This window comes from Callithrix jacchus, chromosome 12 (assembly GCF_049354715.1).
Source record: "Callithrix jacchus isolate 240 chromosome 12, calJac240_pri, whole genome shotgun sequence".
Classification (NCBI taxonomy): Eukaryota; Metazoa; Chordata; class Mammalia; order Primates; family Cebidae; genus Callithrix; species Callithrix jacchus.
Window position 1 is genome coordinate 64,481,125 of NC_133513.1, and position 19,907 is coordinate 64,501,031.

A 19,907-nucleotide genomic window follows, 5' to 3' on the forward strand; every position below is an offset into this window, starting at 1 on the left:
GTGACAGAGCCAGAACTTGTCCCCCCAAAAAATTATAAAATAAAGAGGGGAATATATAAAAATTTCACTTCTGTTGCAGTTCAGTTCTCATAGTCATCTTGATGTATGAAGGTCCTAAATTAAAAATAGAAGAAAAAGTATGACTGTAAGAAGATTAAAATGTATCTAGTTACCTCAAGGCATTAACATCAGGGACGAGAGTCTTCATCAACTGTTCACCTAGTGTTCCTATACACCATGCCTCATCGGAAACTGTTGTATTTTGTAAAAGGAGATTTGCTATAAAGAAATAAATATTGTTATTTTCTAGCCTGTATATAAGAAAAAGAAAATTCAGGAATAAAAATCAATTAATTAAAATGTTTTTAAACTTTTAAAATTACCCTTTACCCAAATGTCATGCTTTTAGGTCAGCATTTTCTTTGGGAACTGCTTAAGACTGATTAATTATGTAACTACTCTGTTTTGTGGATTTTTTAAAATGTGTTTAATCATGTTCTCTTACCCTGAGGCAGGTGTGCCAACGCCACAATTTAAAAAAATGAATAATAAATAAAACTAATCAGTCAAGGGGGAAGGATAAGCAAGATTGAAAATTCGCCAAGCAACTGCAACTCAGCTTGAGCAGAAATCAAGGGGCAGTGTTCATTCAGTTAGGGAAGATAGGGAACAGCAACAATTCAGCTATTGACCAAAGGAGCTACGAGGACCTACAGAATGTAGGCAATCAAATACATACAGAGTAACAGGAGGTTCATGTTCTTGCTTAGTGAAGGCATTAAGGAAAATAGTTAATGAGCTTTCTGAACCTACTGCAAACATTTATAGACATAAAGAAAAACAGGGATTTTTTTTTTCTTTTTTTTTAATTGCATTTTAGGTTTTGGGGTACATGTGCAGAGCAGGCAATACAGTTGCATAGGTACACACAGGGCAGTGTGTTTTGTTTGCTTTCTCCCCTTCACCCATATTTGGTATTTCTCCCCTGGCAATCCCTCCCCACCTCCTCCTCCCACTGGCCCTCCCCTTTTCCCCCTATAGACCCCAGTGTTTAGTACTCCCCTCTCTGTGTCCATGTGTTCTCATTTTTCATCACCCGCCTATGAGTGAGAATATGCGGTGTTTCATTTTCTGTTCTTGTGTCAGTTTGCTGGGAATGATGTTCTCCAGATTCATCCATGTCCCTATAAACGACACAAACTCATCATTTCTGATTGCTGCATAATATTCCATGGTGTATATGTGCCACATTTTCCCAATCCAGTCTATCATCGATTGGCATTTGGGTTGATTCCAGGTCTTTGCTATTGTAAACAGTGCTACAATGAACATTCGTGTACATGTGTCCTTGTAGTAGAACGATTTATAGTCCTTTGGATATATACCCAGTAATGGGATTGCTGGGTCAAATGGGATTTCTATTTCTAAGGCCTTGAGGAATCGCCACACTGTCTTCCACAATGGTTGGACTAATTTACACTCCCACCAACAGTGTAAAAGTGTACCTTTTTCTCCACATCCTCTCCAGCATCTGTTGTCTCCAGATTTTTTAATGATCGCCATTCTAACTGGCGTGAGATGGTATCTCAATGTGGTTTTGATTTGCATCTCTCTGATGACCAGTGACGATGAGCATTTTTTCATATGATTGTTGGCCTCATATATGTCTTCTTTCGTAAAGTGTCTGTTCATATCCTTTGACCACTTTTGAATGGGCTTGTTTGTTTTTTTCCTGTAAATCTGTTTGAGTTCTTTGTAAATTCTGGATATCAGCCCTTTGTCAGATGGGTAAACTGCAAAAATTTTTTCCCATTCTGTTGGTTGCCGATTCACACTAGAGACTGTTTCTTTTGCTGTGCAGAAGCTGTGGAGTTTCATTAGGTCCCATTTGTCTATTTTGGCTTTTGTTGCCAATGCTTTTGGTGTTTTGTTCATGAAGTCCTTGCCTACTCCTATGTCCTGGATGGTTTTGCCTAGATTTCCTTCTAGGGTTTTTATGGTGCCAGGTCTTATGTTTAAGTCTTTAATCCATCTGGAGTTAATTTTGGTGTAAGGTGTCAGGAAGGGGTCCAGTTTCTGCTTTCTACACATGGCTAGCCAGTTTTCCCAACACCATTTGTTGAACAGGGAGTCCTTTCCCCATTGCTTGTTTTTGTCAGGTTTATCAAAGATTGTATGGTTGTAGCTATGTTGTGTTGCCTCTGATGCCTCTGTTCTGTTCCGTTGATCTATATCTCTGTTTTGGTACCAGTACCATGCAGTTTTGAATACTGTAGCCTTACAGTATAGTTTGAAATCTGGTAGTGTGATGCCCCCCGCTGTGTTCTTTTTGCTTAGAATTGACTTGGCTATGCGGGCTCTCTTTTGGTTCCATATGAAGTTCAAGGTGGTTTTTTCCAGTTCTGTGAAGAAAGTCAATGGTAGCTTGATGGGGATAGCATTGATTCTGTAAATTACTTTGGGCAGTATAGCCATTTTCACGATATTAATTCTTCCTAACCCATGAACGTGGAATGTTTCTCCATCTGTTTGTGTCCTCTCTGATTTCGTTGAGCAGTGGTTTGTAGTTTTCCCTGAAGAGGTCCCTTACATTCCTTGTGAGTTGTATTCCAAGGTATTTTATTCTTTTTGTAGCAATTGTGAATGGTAGTTCATTCTTGATTTGGCTCTCTTTAAGTCTGTTACTGGTGTAGAGGAAGGCTTGTGATTTTTGCACATTGATTTTATATCCTGAGACTTTGCTGAAGTTGCTTATCAGTTTCAGGAGTTTTTGGGCTGAGGTGGTGGGGTCTTCTAGGTATACTATCATGTCGTCTGCAAATAGAGACAATTTGGCTTCCACCTTTCCTATTTGAATACCCTTTATTTCTTTTTCTTGCCTGATTGCTCTGGCTAGAACTTCCAGTACTATATTGAATAGGAGTGGTGACAGAGGGCATCCTTGTCTAGTGCCGGATTTCAAAGGGAATGCTTCTAGTTTTTGCCCATTCAGTATGATATTGGCTGTTGGTTTGTCATAAATAGCTTTTATTACTTTGAGATACATTCCATCGATCCCGAGTTTATTGAGGGTTTTTAGCATAAAGGGCTGCTGAATTTTGTCAAATGCCTTCTCTGCATCAATTGAGATAATCATGTGGTTTTTGTTTTTGGTTCTGTTTATGTGGTGAATTACATTGATAGACTTGCGTATGTTGAACCAGCCTTGCATCCCTGGGATGAATCCTACTTGATCATGATGAATAAGTTTTTTGATTTGCTGTTGCAATCGGCTTGCCAATATTTTATTGAAGATTTTTGCATCTATGTTCATCATGGATATTGGCCTGAAGTTTTCTTTTCTTGTTGGGTCTCTGCCGGGTTTTGGTATCAGGATGATATTGGTCTCGTAGAATGATTTGGGTAGGATTCCTTCTTTTTGGATTATTTGGAATAGTTTCAGAAGAAATGGTACCAGCTCCTCTTTGTGTGTCTGGTAGAATTCGGCTGTGAACCCATCTGGACCTGGGCTTTTTTTGTGTGGTAGGCTCTTAATTGCTGCCTCGACTTCTGCCCTTGTTATTGGTCTATTCATAGTTTCAGCTTCCTCCTGGTTTAGGCTTGGGAGGACACAGGAGTCCAGGAATTTATCCATTTCTTCCAGGTTTACTAGTTTATGTGCATAGATTTGTTTGTAATATTCTCTGATGATGGTTTGAATTTCTGTGGAATCTGTGGTGATTTCCCCTTTATCATTTTTTATTGCATCTATTTGGTTGTTCTCTCTTTTCTTTTTAATCAATCTGGCTAGTGGTCTGTCTATTTTGTTGATCTTTTCAAAACACCAGCTCTTGGATTTATTGATTTTTTGGAGGGTTTTTCGTGTCTCAATCTCCTTCAGCTCAGCTCTGATCTTAGTTATTTCTTGTCTTCTGCTGGGTTTTGAGTTTATTTGATCTTGCTCCTCTAGCTCTTTCAATTTTGACAATAGGGTGTCAATTTTGGATCTCTCCATTCTTCTCATGTGGGCACTTATTGCTATATACTTTCCTCTAGAGACTGCTTTAAATGTGTCCCAGAGATTCTGGCACGTTGTGTCTTCGTTCTCATTGGTTTCGAAGAACTTCTTTATTTCTGCCTTCATTTCGTTGTTTACCCAGTCAACATTCAGGAGCCAGTTGTTCAGTTTCCATGAAGCTGTGCGGTTCTGGGTTGGTTTCTGAATTCTGAGTTCTAACTTGATTTCACTATGGTCTGAGAGGCTGTTTGTTATGATTTCAGTTGTTTTGCATTTGCTGAGCAGTGCTTTACTTCCAATTATGTGGTCAATTTTAGAGTAGGTGTGATGTGGTGCTGAGAAGAATGTATATTCTGTGGATTTGGGGTGGAGAGTTCTGTAAATGTCTATCAGGTTTGCTTGCTCCAGGTCTGAGTTCAAGCCCTGGATATCCTTGTTGATTTTCTGTCTGGTTGATCTGTCTAATATTGACAGTGGAGTGTTAAAGTCTCCCACTATTATTGTGTGGGAGTCTAAGTCTCTTTGTAAGTCGTTAAGAACTTGCCTTATGTATCTGGGTGCTCCTGTATTGGGTCCATATATGTTTAGGATCGTTAGCTCTTCTTGTTGTATCGATCCTTTTACCATTATGTAATGGCCTTCTTTGTCTCTTTTGATCTTTGTTGCTTTAGGGGATTTTTCTTTTTTAATGGAAAATTAACTGAAATATTTATAGAGAAAGAAAGAGGGAAGAAGTATGAAGTGGAAGGGAGAGAAACAAAAAAAATGAAGGGGGAAAGGAGAGAGGATCAGGGAAAGGAGGAAAAAAAGAAAGAAAAATAGAAGAAAGAATGTGCTTTGCCAGTAAATTCAGCTCCATTGAGTGTTGCTTTGTTTGTTTTAAATCTTAGGCAGGAGGCATATGGAAGTAATCAGACCTTAGTAATTTAAAGAATGTACGTCAAAAATGCATCTGGGGGTGCTGTTCCTCCTTTTTTGTGTATTGCATTGTAATAACGTGGACTAAGCATTTCCTTGGTATCTAGGTAAACTAATAATTAGTTGGATTTTCTTTCTGATTGTGCAATGCATTAGCTTATAATGGTACTTGAAGAAACCTTAGAAATGATCTCTTTATGTTAAAACTATCTCATATTCATTTTATAAACAATGAAATAGGTCAGGGATTTTAAATGACTTATTCTGGTTCACAAAGATACCTATTGGCAGAGCCAGGACCAGAATCTAGAATCTCATGTTCTTTATTTCATTCTAGGCCTCATGTTCTTTACTTCATTCTGGGCCTCATGTTCTTTAATTCATTGCTACCGAAATAAAGCCCTATGACCTCTCAGTGACTTTAGTGGTGAAATGACAGGGGTGGGAGGTAGGAGGGTGTGGGTGGTACTAGCATATCCTGCTAGGATGGTTGCTACATATATCAAGAGCTAAGGAATGCTTTTAGTTGAATGATATAGAGAAACACAGGCTAGAGCACAGTATTAATGATAGTGATGATTTCATTATTCTGGATTCTTAAGAAGAACTGATCAGAACACACACTTCAGCCTCAAAATGAGGAGCTAACATGAGGCAATAGAAAAGCTGCTAGACCCCAGATTATGAGACCTATTACAGTCTAGAAGTTAATCTCTTTGGGTCCATTTCTACATCTATAAAGTTGGATGAAATGAGCTTCGTGGTTCCTTCCAAATCAGAATCTCTGATCTTATTCTCCTTTGTTGTACCTTTCCCTCCACAATTTCTATCCAAATTACTCATCTCAGTACCAAATGACAAATTATATTACACCACAGAAGGCAGTTTTGTTCCATGTTGATTGATTTTAAGAGGAGGCTTCTCCAATCTTGCTTAAGCAATCTGCATCAGTGAGAATGAGATCAGCTCCTTCAGGAGTTACCTGCTAATTGCAAACCTAGAAAAAAGTACATGTATACCAAAATAATACAACATATAGTTTATGATTTGAGGATTGATTTGAAATGGCTTTACTGAGACTGTTGTGGTATCTCTCACAAATGGCAGTGATCTGTTTTGTGAAATTAGATTCCTTTTGTGCGATCAGAGATAGGAAAAAACATCTGGATGATGCGCACACACATACACACACACACACACACAAACCTGGATATGAGAAGGAAAGAAATGAAGGGGGGAAATAAAAATCACAGATGGGATGTGAGAGTCTCTACTGTTAAATGTACTCCTTATAATAATCCCTATATTCTTATTCATGTGTCGAATAGTTCCAAATGATTCAAAAGGAAAATAATGGAGGAATTTAAAACCTAATGTAAACAATTATTTCTGTTCTAGAGAAAATAATTAGCTTAGTTGTTATCAATCCTTAGAAAAGAAGGAGGGATTAATTATTGCTTTTGTGTGCTAAACAGCCTGAACTGTAGAACTTCAAAGCCAGAGATGAAATGAGAGTCCGGGAAAGTGAGCAAGATGTATTTGACAACTATAGGAATGTGCCAAATTCCCCATTAGGCAAAGTGCAGCTGAAGGAAAAGAACAGAGCTGGATGCAGACATCCTGATGCTCACGAGTTTAGTTGAAAGCCAGGGAAAAACACAATGAAGAAAAGAGAAGTCAAAAAAATCAAGGAGCTGAAGATTCTAGGACAGCAAAGTGCTGGCGTCAAAATCTATAAAGGCATGGATAAGGCAGAAGTGAAAGCAGATGTGAAAAAAGGCACAAGACTGTATGGATGATATTTGCAAAAGTAGTCATTTCAGTCTCTGACTCACACTGAATTTATGCTTGTTGTTGCATAATATGAAAGAACACTAAAGTCACAGGATAAAAACTGTGAGGTTGTGTGTGTGTGTGTGTGTGTGTGTGTGTGTTCCGAAGCAAAATCAATGAGATTCTACATTTTCCTCTTTTGATTACTAATATCTGAATGTTCTTAATAGCAAATCAATAACTGTCAGTAATAATTATTAAACATTGATCTTTTGATGCTTTTATCTATTCCACAATTTCTCATCTGCAGCACTGTTGACATTTGGGGCTAGATAATTCTTTGTTGTGGGGGGCTTCCTCGCACATTGTAGAATGTTTAACATGTCCAGTCTCCACCCACTCTGATGCCAGTGGCCCATCCCCTTACCCATTATCCAGCGACTGTGAGTGTTGAGTGCTAACATCTTATAGGTGCTCCTTTTTCTGCATAATGTTGTCAGCCAAACAGGAGCTACGATGTCTGAGTGGTTATGCACCACCACCCCTGCATGCCCTGACAACATCACTAGTAACTGACTGAGAGAAAGATACAAAGCTCAGTCTCCTTGCCTCAACATGGAGCCAAATCTGCTGTGCAATTTCACAGCCCACTTTGAGGTCAGGTAAAGCTAGTCACAAACTGAGATTAATAATGTTCTTGAGTTCCATACCCTACCTCCCATGCTTTTTTCTTTCCTCCCCTTCTGAGAATAGACCTTCGGTAAAACACATGAAGAAATTTCTCTCAGGCTGTCTTTGTAGGTACCTGCTCAAGAGACAGCTGGTAGCATCATCGCATCCTTTACTGTCACTTTGTAGGTGGAGAAAAGGTGATGGTAGTATTTGCTAATTTGGTGAATACTCTTATTGACACATTATATATATATATCCTTCTATCCTCCCAATGGTGCTGCAAGTAAACTTACAGTATTTTGTTGACAATAAAAGAAAGGCCAACAAATGAATATAACTTGCCAAATGTCACATGGTTAGTAAGTGATGGAGTGAAAATGTGAATTCAGGCTTTATTTTCGGAGCTCTTTGTGTCATTCCACGCTAACATATATTTATTCTCATTTTGCCTGCTCTGAAACAGCACCACAGAGATGAATAAGCAAGGTCTTTGTTCTCTAGAAGTGCAGGCAGAAAGAAAAGACAAGCAAAAGATAATAACAAATTATACGAAGTTTTATTTCACAAATAGAATTTGTTTCTACCTGCTTCTGAAAAATTGCAACCGTTTCATAAATCAAGAAAAATCTAAAAATTTGAAACTCAAAATAGCAACAAGCTCTAAAGAATTTTTAAAAGTATAGAGAATATTGAGATTAATTAGTTACTGAAGATGAGTATACTCAACTAGAAATTGATAAGTAATTATGGTTTAGAGTCATCATGACTTGTTGATTGACAGCAATAGACATTTTTTGAGACAGAACATTTTTTCAGGCTTCAAATTTAAAGAGAAACTTATTATGTATTGTAATTATTTGAGTAACAAATGGTAACATGATGAACAGTGCCCTAACTTAGGGGTCTGTAAAAGAAAGAAATGTTCAAATAGACATTTCTTCGTTGACTCTCAATAAAATCTGAAGTTATATTAAATTTCAATTTAGTGAAGTCTTTTTAGCATGGATTTGTGATAATAATATGACTTGGAAATGCTACTTTCTGATGATCTAGCTAATAACAAAAAATAATGCCGACAACCCTAGGGGCATACGTGCATTAAGCTGTCTCTGCAATATTTGATGTCTCGAGGAAGCTTTGGGCAAGCCCTGGGTCACAGGCAATTCATGGTTGAGTTTTCTAATAACATTCAGAGTTTTTAAAAAAGTGATCTATATGCTCTCTATGTAAATACACATACATTGTGCAGATACTGAGCACCTACTATGTGGGGGTGGGCGGGGTGTGTGCACGCATGAACTCATATGGTATTTCTTATCACTGAGTACAAAATTGACTTTCTCTCATGCAAGTTTCAGGAGCTTCACTTATACTTTAAACCAGGTGTAGAGTTCAAGTCCATTCCTCTTCAATGCAGAGATAAATTATGCCTATGCTAGTCTCAGGCTCTCAGTCACATAACATGGAATGAATATTATTGAAAAAACATTTAAGAAAGGTATGTTTCAGTCAATAATACCTAGTCAACTTAGGCTAGGTTATGCTGTGCTAACAAACAGCTACCAATTCTCAGTGACTCAACACAACACAGTTTTAAATTTCACTTGTGTTTAAGTTTGATACAGGTTGGTAGGGAGCTTTTCTCTACATTTTTACACATGGACCAGGGATTATGTACTTTCTGGAATCTCACTAATGAGGCCTCCATCACCTATGTACTAGGAAAGAGAAGACAGAAGGCTACTCACTGGATGATAAATACCTTCTAGGAGGGAAATTCTACTATATTTAAATTGCTTAGCATAGTGTCCAGTACATAGCGAGTGCTCATTAAATATTTGTGATTATTATTATTAATAGTAGTAGTAGTAGTCGTCATGGCAGCAGTCATGGTATTACCTAATATTGGATGAATGTTAAATTTACTCTAAAGTGATATTATTCATTGATATTTCATCTAATTGTTATACGAGTTATTTCAAATTAGGTGTAAAGGAAAAAGGTAAGAAAATGCCCTGCCTTTAGTTGGATCATTCCTCTACCTATTATGAAACTGTTTTTCGTCCATTCCTTTTTTTAGAAGCAACACGAGGTATAGGCTTTGAGGAAGAATAATGTTCCCTGCTTCTGTACCAAGATTAGAGTTTGTTTCAGATGTGGCTGATGAGTAATGGATGAATTGGACAAAAAAAGAAAAAAAAAAAGACTTAGACTGTCATTAACCATATTCAGCACAAGGGAAAAGCTCCTTAGAAAGATGGTTGGACTTTAATCTACTTGTTTCTGATACAAATGGAGACACTTAGCCCTGGTATTTGAACAATGGGCATAGAGACATTTTTATTTGATATTAGAATGTTTATGTAAGTGTTACATGTAAGAATTACTCAATAACTGTACAGAATAGAACTTCAGCTACCTAGAAATTCAGAGAAGTCATGTTTGGCAAAATTAACACTTCTAGTAGCAAGGCCTTTTAGGATGCAGGGCAGGGTACAATAGCCCAATATATTCACAGAGATGTTTAAGAGCAGTACAGAATTAATAAGTGTTTTGGACAACAGATGCCAAAGATTTGCAGGCAAGAAAGTACTTTTATTTCAGTAGTCCAAAGAATTTCACAGAAAATTTAAGCTAAATAATGAAGAATTAGAATTTGGTTAGAGAGAGAAAAGGTCTATGTAACAGACCTAAAAATAGAAATGTTCTCAGAATGCAAGGTGATGTTTTGAATAATAAATTTTAAAAGACTTGTTTAAATTAGGAAGCAGTGTAAGTAGTGATCCAGATAGTAACTAACACTTAGCCAGCATATGCTTGCATATGTGAGAGTGTGATTGAGTGATAGGCAGACAGAGACTAGCAGAGACAGAGGGATGGAGTGATATGACTAGGTTTCATCGAGCTAAAAATTATGTGATTTTATTTAAAGCTAAAAGAATGAAGGGTGGAATATGTGTGTGTGTGCATGTGAGTTTAGTTCACATTTGTAAACCATGTATGTACTATTTGCATATGCCTGTGTAGTACATGAAAATGAGTGCTTATTAATGCTAGGCACTGTTCTAAATATTTTAAATGTATTGACATTTTTTATACTTACCAAAAAATGCTCCATGGGATAGCTATTATTATTACTATCTTATGGATATGAAAATTGTAACTTACAGAGGTCTAACACCTATCCAAGGATACAAAGCTGTGAAGGTGCAGAGCCAGATCTTAAACCCAGTTCTCTCATTCTAAAGTGTGTACATTTAATGTTAAGTTGCCCAGCAGAGGGGCACAGAGCTTTAGTGAAAATGTAAAATTGAGCAGATCCAGGGTTCATATCTCTCCCTTTGAGCAAATGAAGCATCCTTCTAGGACAGGGTTCTTATCTTCACTTCTGTGATAATTACAGTAAGAGTAATGGTAACAACAATGACAACTAACAACTATTGAGCTCTAAATAATGACTAGAAGTGGTTTTACATCCCTTAAATATGTTATTTAAATCTTCAAACCAATGAAGAAAATCCCATTATTATTCTTATTTTACAGATGACAGAATAAGGCTCAGAGAGCTAAGATACAAGGAAGAAAAAGTGCCTCTTTTCTCCTCCTTCTCTAATTCCATCTTGCGTCTCCCTCTTATCCAAGATGGGCTCTGCCATGCCCAATACTCAGAAATAGTACCTTTGGGTCAGAGATGAAATCTGTCTATTCCCATAAATGCTATCCAGTATTCTCAATGCTTTTTTCAGAAATAGACTACCCTAGAACACCAGAATCATCTTCACAGTCCCTCACACTCACTTCTTCCTGGGGTGGAATTTAAAACACAGCATTTTTAAAGTTCAAAACTATTACCTCTATCATCCATGAAGTATCAATCAATTTTGTCCAAAGAAAGACCATTATCCTAAGGCATTTCTGCAGATAGACAGTCATTAAAGTAAAATTAAAACTAACATGCTGATCCATGTGTTATTGCCAGACTGCTTAAAGGCACCACTGATTATATATTGTGATAACAAATTCCAATGACTTTTCACAATTGAGCCAACCATAGCTTTTGAACTCTTGGTGACTTTTATGCTCAAGTCTTCTCTATGTCTCACTATATACATATATACGTAAGTATATGATATGAGCATATACCTATGCTGTTTGGGAAGGATGATTTGAAAGCTGAGAAAAATTGTCTACTAATTCATACAAGAAGACTTAAGAATCTTCCTAAGATTAAGAATTTGACATAAGCATATACATATATATATATATATGTATACAGATATGTACACATACATATATATACATATATATACATATATGTATATAGTGAGACGTAGAGAAGACATGAGCATAAAAGTTACCAAAAGTTCAAAGACTATGGTTGTTACTATACTTCTTTGACCATTATTTGGTCTCTTTTGTGTTTAAAGCCATTACTAGAGTCTATGAAACAAGCCTCCCCTTTGTCCCATTTAATTTAATTAGACCTCTCATTTGCACTCTTGCTGAGTCAATATTTAGTTCCTTGTCTATATCCCTGGAACAATCTGAAACATTCCATATGCCAGCTAAATGGCTTAATATACATGGACATATGGGCTGAATGCCTTGGTTTTCTTTCTCTCTCCCTGTACAATGTACAGGAGATGCAGCTACCAAACTCCTCCACTTTGCCTTCCCCCTTAATTATGCTCCTCCATGGTTCATGTCGTAATTCTTTTTTCTGGAAGATAAATTATGCTGGAACAGAAGGAAGAGCAGTCCTCAGCACTGTCTCACTAATTTTGTTTGTAGAGCGTTTTTCCAACGTAGCATTTTCAAATAGCCCCATTATACATCTGCTTCTCCACCTGGGAACACTAGCCATGCCAGGTGCAATGCCATGGATGGCATAATTTTGTCTAATGGCATTAAGTGCCTCAGAGTATGCTAAAAGAAAGGGAAATGTGACAAACGAGCTCCAGAGAAACTCTAGTTTGTTTCTCTGTGAGGGATCTGTGCAAATATTGGGACTATTTGTACTTTGTTTTGGGAAGGATGATTTGAAAGCCAAGAAAAATCGTCTACTAATTCATACAGGAACACTTAAAAATCTTCCTTTGCCAACCTTTCAGACTTTAAAGGCTTTCTCAAGAAGAAAGGATTTTGTTTTAGCAACAATTCCTAGGGACATTTATAGAAGAGGTATTTGCCTACATATAAAAATGCATAAATACATAAATTAGTTGTTCTAAAAAAGGTAAATCTGTGCCTGGTTTTCCAGCTTGAAGATTAAATATAATAATATAAGAATAGCTAACTTGCTAAATCAGTATCTGTAAGGTGCTATGTTTTAATACATCATATTCTTTAGTTTTTACTCACTTAGTGTGTAGATATTTTTATCTCCATTTTACAAATGATGGGGCTAGGTCTCATGAAAGGTTAATAATTTGCTCATGTTCACATACCTATTCTAAGAGAAAACTGGGAAAAGATTGCACTTCTTACTGATTCCAAAGCTCACCTATATACTTTGTAAAGAGATTCCAGCCCTAAAGATGAAATTGAATCATAAAGTAGGGACCTGGGATGCCTGACCACTTCAGGGTTCCCATCCTGTCTGTGTCCATGGGTCCACAAGCCAGAGTAAATGGAAATATTGATAGAAAGATGTGCTTCAATGCCCTAACATTGACCTTGCTAGTTGTATGCAGCAAATGGGTTTGATGTAATGTCATTGGGGATTTTGTTTGTCCTATGTCACTTCAGGAAATAATATTACTTCTCTTTAGAGAATCCTAGCAGTAATATTTGAGGGTGTATGTATGGTTGTGCTTTGCATAGATCCACTGTGTGAAACTGTCATCCCAGCATCTGGTTCACAAAGCATATTAAGAATGACAGAACTATTATCAATGGCAGCAACAATAACAAAAATTAATCCTTACAAGTGCTTGTTATATACCAGAAACTGTTTTAAGTTCTGTATGTATTCTACTTTATTTAATCTTTATCATAATTGTGTGCGATCTCTGTTGTTTTACCACAACTTTACAAACGAAAATCTGCAGCAAAACTTGCGTAACTGGTCCATGAGGTAATACCATGAGTATGATGTGGAATCCACATTTAAATCTAGGTTTTTTTATTCCAGAGCTTATACTCTTAACAAGAGCATTTTACTGTCTCACAAACCCAAAGATTCTTTAAGTATAAATAAATGACTGATTTTAGCTTAGCAATACAAAATTTGTCTATGCTAAACATTTTTCCAGTTCTTATTCTCTCACCCAAAGCCTGTTTCTCACTTCTTCCTGCAAGAAGTTCAAGTCAGAAGATACATCGATAAAGAGAAAGAAAAGAGGCAATAAAAATAAGTTTGTATGAATGCTTCTTTCTGTTTTAATTCTTCTGCCAGTGGCAATCTACTTGCTATCATTCCCAAGCTCTAATACATCTCCAACTGCTCCCCACATCACAAGAAAGCCTACCCTAAATTTTATTTTAATGATTTTTACATAAACTTGCTTTAATGAAAAATGAACAGATGATTATAGACTTCTTCTCTGAAATCTAGTAAAATTTACTCTGTTGACTCTTTAAATTCTCACTTGTGTTAAACATATATTTTTAATATACCATTTAAGCAAAGAAACAAAATGGGTGGTGAAGGCTTGGGGGCAGGAAACTACATAAGGTGAACATTCTCTGTTAAAATGGACTGAGCCAGAAACACCAGTTATAGAAATAAGACAGACACAAGGGTTGGTTCCTTTCAAAATGCGACTTTTACCCTATTTTTTTATCTCCCTATGTTGCAAGTTGTAAACATCTTTAAAAGATTTCAGGACTGTGTGTTTGATGAAGGTTCCAACAGGTGGAGGGTATCTTCTAAGACTGAGCATAGTCATATTTCAGAAGGAAAGATTATAATCAATTTAATCAAGAAACTAAATGTGAAATGGTGGAGGGGGCAGTCAGTGGAACTAACCAGAGTAACATTCTGAACTTGTAACTGAATCCAGAGTTTATACTTGCACAAAGCCTGGCCCCCGCTCCTCCATACAAACCCCTAGTCCATGTCTTTGTGATTGTTTCTAGCAAATGGAATTTTAGAGTGACAGCAGTGAGCAGCACGATAAGCACTGGCTTTGGAGTCAGGTAGACCTGAGTTCTTAGTTTGCCCTGGGCTTTGAGAGCTAGGATTGCTCCATGGTTAAGAACATGGACCGTGAACCCAGACTGCCTGGCTGCAGGTACTGCTCTTCTTACAAAATATGTGACTATGGATCTTTATGCTTCATCTGTAAAATCAGGATAATATTAAGACCTACAGACAGACTTCTGATGGCAAATGATTTAAATATACCTAAAGCTATTTAATAATGCCTAGCACGTAATAAGCACTGTTTACTATGCATTTAAACTATGTAAATATTAGTTTACAAGGTTTGTGGTCTTGGGAAAGATAATTAATCTTCTTTTTCTTATCTATATTCATAAGATTTGTTTGGTTTGTTTTCAGGATTAAATGTGATAATGGATATAATACTTTTGGCATGGTCAAGAATCAGTAAATACTAATTATTATTGTGGCATCCTGGATTACCATGACTTAAATACTTTACATGCAACATGAATTAAACAAGAAGGGTTAAATGGACAGGCTGAGAAAGCACAGCACCATCTATAATGTCATTTTCTTTTGTAAATGGCATTGCAACTTTCACAAACCGATTTTTGAAGAGGATATAATCCCAAAACTTAACTGGGAATCTGGAAGTCTCTCATTTTGCCATATGTCAGATTAAACTGCTTAGAGTATGATTTTTAAATCAGAAAAAAAAAAATGTTTCACTGTAGGGATAAAGGCCTATGCATCTAAATTCTGTTTTTACTAAAACCCACATGTGTACAATCACAGGTCTCTAAGTAAGATGAACTCACATACTTTCTGAATAAATATTTTACTACTTTTCCATTTGTACCAAATATCATCTAGTCTAAGCTCAGTAATATGAGAGGGTCAGTATAGGTTGAACATCATCCATAATAATATCAGAGTGAATAGCGGCCATTAATATAAAAAACACATGATAAAGTGATACGTTTTGCCTGTTTTCTGTTATGTTGGAGTGAGTGCGAGAGCTGAAAATGCGTGTATTCTGTAGATTACCAATATTTTAGACTAATCTGGGGCTAGGGGTCATCAAATGTCATACCTCCCTCAATAACTAGCTGCCAGATTTCCAATTATTATAAAACAATATTGACTAGTACTTTAAAATTTCTTCTGGCTAGAAGTACAGGAGGCAGGTTTATTCCACATTGAAAAGTACAGTTCATCTGGATGTTTGTAACACAATGACTGTTTAGGGCCCTCCTTTCTTACACATTCAGAAATGCTCTTTATGTGTTAAGGTAAATACTGAGTTATAGAAAACTGAAATAAATTATTAGTTAGATTTGTTTGGATTGGGATATTTTACTGATTCTCTGCTCTTTCAGTTGAAAGGTGCTCAAATACATTGATTTGATTAAGAAAAATCCATTTCTCAATTCTATTTGACATTTTTTTCACAAATAATATACAATTCCCTTCTAGGGTATTTTATGTTGTCCTCTATTCATCAAATTAAAAGGTATGGGTGTTTAGGTTACTTTTCCCCAAAACACCACCACACTGTGTTTCATTATAAATATTTTTCTAAAGCAAAAATGAACCTATCATTATAAAGTTCATCAAATAATCACACAAATGATTTATATTATAGAAACTGCGGCACGGTGGCTAACGCCTGCAATCCCAGCACTTTGGGAGGCCGAGGCAGGCAGATCACAAGGTCAAGAGATCGAGACCAGCCTGGCCAACATGGTGAAGCCCCGTCTCTACTAAAAATACAAAAATTAGCATGGCATGGTGGTGCACGCCTGTAGTCCCAGGTACTTGGTAGGCTGAGGCAGGAGAATAGCTTGAACCTGGGAGGCGGAGGTTGCAGTGAGCCGAAATCACACCCCTGCGCTCCAGCCTGGCAACAGAGTGAGCCTCCATCTTAAAACAAAACAAAACAAAAACAAAAAAAACCCTGCAGTACAATAATAGTAGTTTGAGAACATATGTATGTAGGTTGGTGATGTTTTACTTGTTCATTGAGAGTTTAGAAGTTACTCCAGGGAGGCTAGCAATAGGTTATAAGACAGACTCAAAAAAGTACACTAAGTTTATAAAAAATGTCAAGGAGAAAATATTAATATAGTAATATGTTCCCCAAATCTGTATTAAATAAAAAGAATATGTATTATGTATAGGTAGGAAAACAATTTTCTGCATGTATCAAGGAACTAAACATAAGAATTTAAAGAAAGAGATCTAATCACTGATGTAATCTGTCTTGATTTTAAAGGGTCTGTGGAAGACCTAGAGGAAAAAGTAGCAGTTATTAATCTTAACATTGCAGAACGGGATGGGACCTTATAAGTCATTCAGTCCAACCTGCATACTGCACAAAGAAATTTGAGCTCAGAAACATTAAGTAACTAGGAAAAAACTATTCGGTAGTCAAAATGTACATTGAGTATTTAGTCTCAACGTACAGTTGAAAAGCTCTTTTTACTGGTCTATGCTGTCTTCCAGTTACTTGCCAGCTGTGTTAGTTAGTGGGCCTATAATCCCTCATAATTCAGAGCACAATATAATTCAGAACACAATTATAAGGGATTGAATAGGCCCACTAACACACTGCTGGCAAGGAGAAGAACTCAATGCTAAATTGTTATGTCACCTGCCAAAGATGCCTTATAGGCTTGTCTTTGGCCAAGATTGGTTTCACATTCTGGAGTGAGATAGAACTCAAAGGTGTGGATAAATTGGTACAGCCACAAAAGTCAACTAAATTCAGGGCTGGGATCCAGGAAGAACATTAGATGAAAGTCTTTGGAAAGTTCACAGATGAGAAAGGTTATAAATCAGACTTCCTTCTGTCAAGCCACTACCAACCCCTTTAAGTCTCCAGTCATCTCACTGTATACTTAGTTCCAATAGTGTCAAGGTTATAGATGTGACAAATTGATTCTTGACATGAGTCATGTTTTGTGTCATCTTTCTGACAGAGGAGAGAGAATTTAAATTCTGCTAAGGAGAGCAGAAATAACTATGTGTTATTTTCCTGGTATCATTAGGTTAAATTCAGACAATCCTGTAGCTTTGGTTTCAGATGGTTATGAAGCATGTTTAAGTATCAAAGTCAGGAAAGTGAAATGAAGCATTAAGATTCCAGTCTCAATGGAATAAAATACTCCAGCATACAATATCTACCTAATTCTGGGGCAGTTCATTTTCCAAACTTGCCCCAGGAATAGCTGTTTCCCCTCAGCTTCAACAAACTCACTGAGATGGCCCCTGATCACTGCTATCCTTCAAAATCTTTAAAAATCTCTGCAGGATATTTGAATCAGCAGCCACCCTCTTTTTAATGTTTTTGTTCTTATCAAGGCAACATCAGGAAAGCTAATAAATGATTTTCATTTGTTTTTTGACTTTTCGTAGATACAGGACAGAGCAGTCCATCTGAACCTGTTTGATTAGGGTGGCATTCTTCTTTCACTCCTTCCTTTGGTTGCTCTGGCATGCCAAATCTGCTTGTAAAGTGTCATGATCTATTAGATTCACAGAATCAAAGATGTTTTGACTTTGTTTGTAGTCATTTCTCCAGGATCTTTTTAAAAATGTAATCACTACTTAAATGTGAGCCAACAATCAATTACAGTTGGAGATTTTCTTATCCTACATCTTTCATTTATGTTCATTTTCCCAGTGAAGGTCAGGGCAAGACATTGTCAGTTCACTGTGTTAAGTGCTATAATAGAAGTATATGGGCAAAATACAATAGGGTGCACAAAGAAACTGGTCATGATCACTGCTAGAGAGAGTGGTGGTGGGGATATCATCACCATCTCCCTGGAAAATGGCTGAGATAAGCAAGCTGAGTCTTAAAGAATAGCGTGAATTCAAGAAAGAAACTCTTGGAAAGAGGCAAGCATCTACACTCACAGAAGCATGACTTTCATTTCATACTGTGAGAAAGAGCCTGTGAGTAAGTTGTATTGGTGGAAAATAAGATTAGCAAAATCAGTTTGAGACTATAACATGCTCAATACTTTTAACTGATTCTATGGTTATTAGGTAGATATGAGTATTATGCCTGTTTTTAATATATGTATGTGCCAGACACAAGTGTTTAAATAAATATACAGCTATATAACTTACGTAATTGTCATGTCAAGTTTATTAGGTAGATATGATTATTATGCCTGTTTTTCAGATGAGGAAACTGAGGCCCAAGAAATTAAATAAATCATCCATGGTTACTTGTTTAATAGGTAGCAGAAAAAAGTTTTGAACATAGGCCATTTGCTTCTGAAGTCTGTGGCTGCTTTGGCTCCCACTTTAGGTCCTTACAGCACATCTAAGTGTGCATTTCCAAAAGGTGACTGGAAATGTGATAATGTTACCCCAATGTCAGAGCTGAAGATGTGGAATGCTTCAGTTTATGAACGTTCATTGGAGTTGTAGACACGGTCCAACAAATAATGCATACTGTTATTGACCTGACTGAGAGTAATAGGGACTTCAAGACAGCTTGATGACATCCAAAGTCTCTAAAAGTAAGACCCCTTTTATAGTGTTAATACAAAGCAACAACTACTGTATTTCATAAATATATTTTGTTTCTTTTTTTATATATTCAAAACAATTATTTGACAGAGGTACTTGGAAATTCATAGAACTCATCTGCATTTAACTGCATTAATACAAGATACTAAAAGTTAACTTAAGGAAATAAAGGATTCTAATCAACATTTAACTATTATTAAATTTGGGTTTGAAGAACTTGTACAGTCTAAGTCCAATTGTAAACTCTAACCAATTGTCTTATAACAACAGTAATTACTGTACAACTGGGGATAGTCATTTCTCTTCCCTGGTAGCATTTTGAACAATAAATAGAAAAGCCTGAAGCCAAGATACATCAGGTATCTGAACAAAGCAGCAGGATTGATACTTTTCTTTCCATGCTGTTCTAAAAATCTCATTACGTAAACTCTTGACTGTCTGTTCCACAAACCATCTCACTTCTTTATCATTTCCAATAAAATATGCATTCATAAAGGCTGAACTACAGCTTGGTCATCTCATTATCCATAAAAGCTCACCCACTGAAAATACCCCTAGCCTTCTATATTCAATACAAAACTCTTTCCATAAGCTACAATGCCTGTTATGCTTGATAAAAACGTAAAATATCATCTGTCAATTTAAAAAATTAACACAGAAATAAAGAAGAAAAATTACAAACACACACACACACACACACACACACACACACACAAAATGAACGTTCTCCATGACCCTAAGATACATAAACATTTCCTTGCACAAAATAATTAAAAGCTATAAAACATTAGCATTCATCACATTTTCTCATCACTTGAACTGCATTATCTGCATTACTGCTAGAGGGGGTTTTTCTTTAATGCAACATTTTGAATAAGATTTCTGTAAAAATAA

The 19,907-nt window shown here is 36.5% G+C and overlaps 1 protein-coding gene and 1 long non-coding RNA gene across 6 annotated transcripts in view; one reads left to right on the forward strand and one right to left on the reverse strand.

Annotated features, from left to right (window-relative positions):
- The window catches only part of LOC144578689 (uncharacterized), a 43,404-nt gene extending 43,123 nt beyond the window's left edge, over positions 1 to 281 (reverse strand). The window contains exon 1 of the long non-coding RNA XR_013524956.1: positions 174 to 281. This is a non-coding gene — a long non-coding RNA (uncharacterized LOC144578689). The remainder of the gene's footprint in view (positions 1 to 173) is intronic.
- Positions 1 to 19,907, forward strand: part of CTNNA3 (catenin alpha 3) — a 1,887,341-nt gene that overhangs the window by 1,826,410 nt on the left and 41,024 nt on the right. The gene's annotated exons all lie outside the window — the stretch shown is intronic.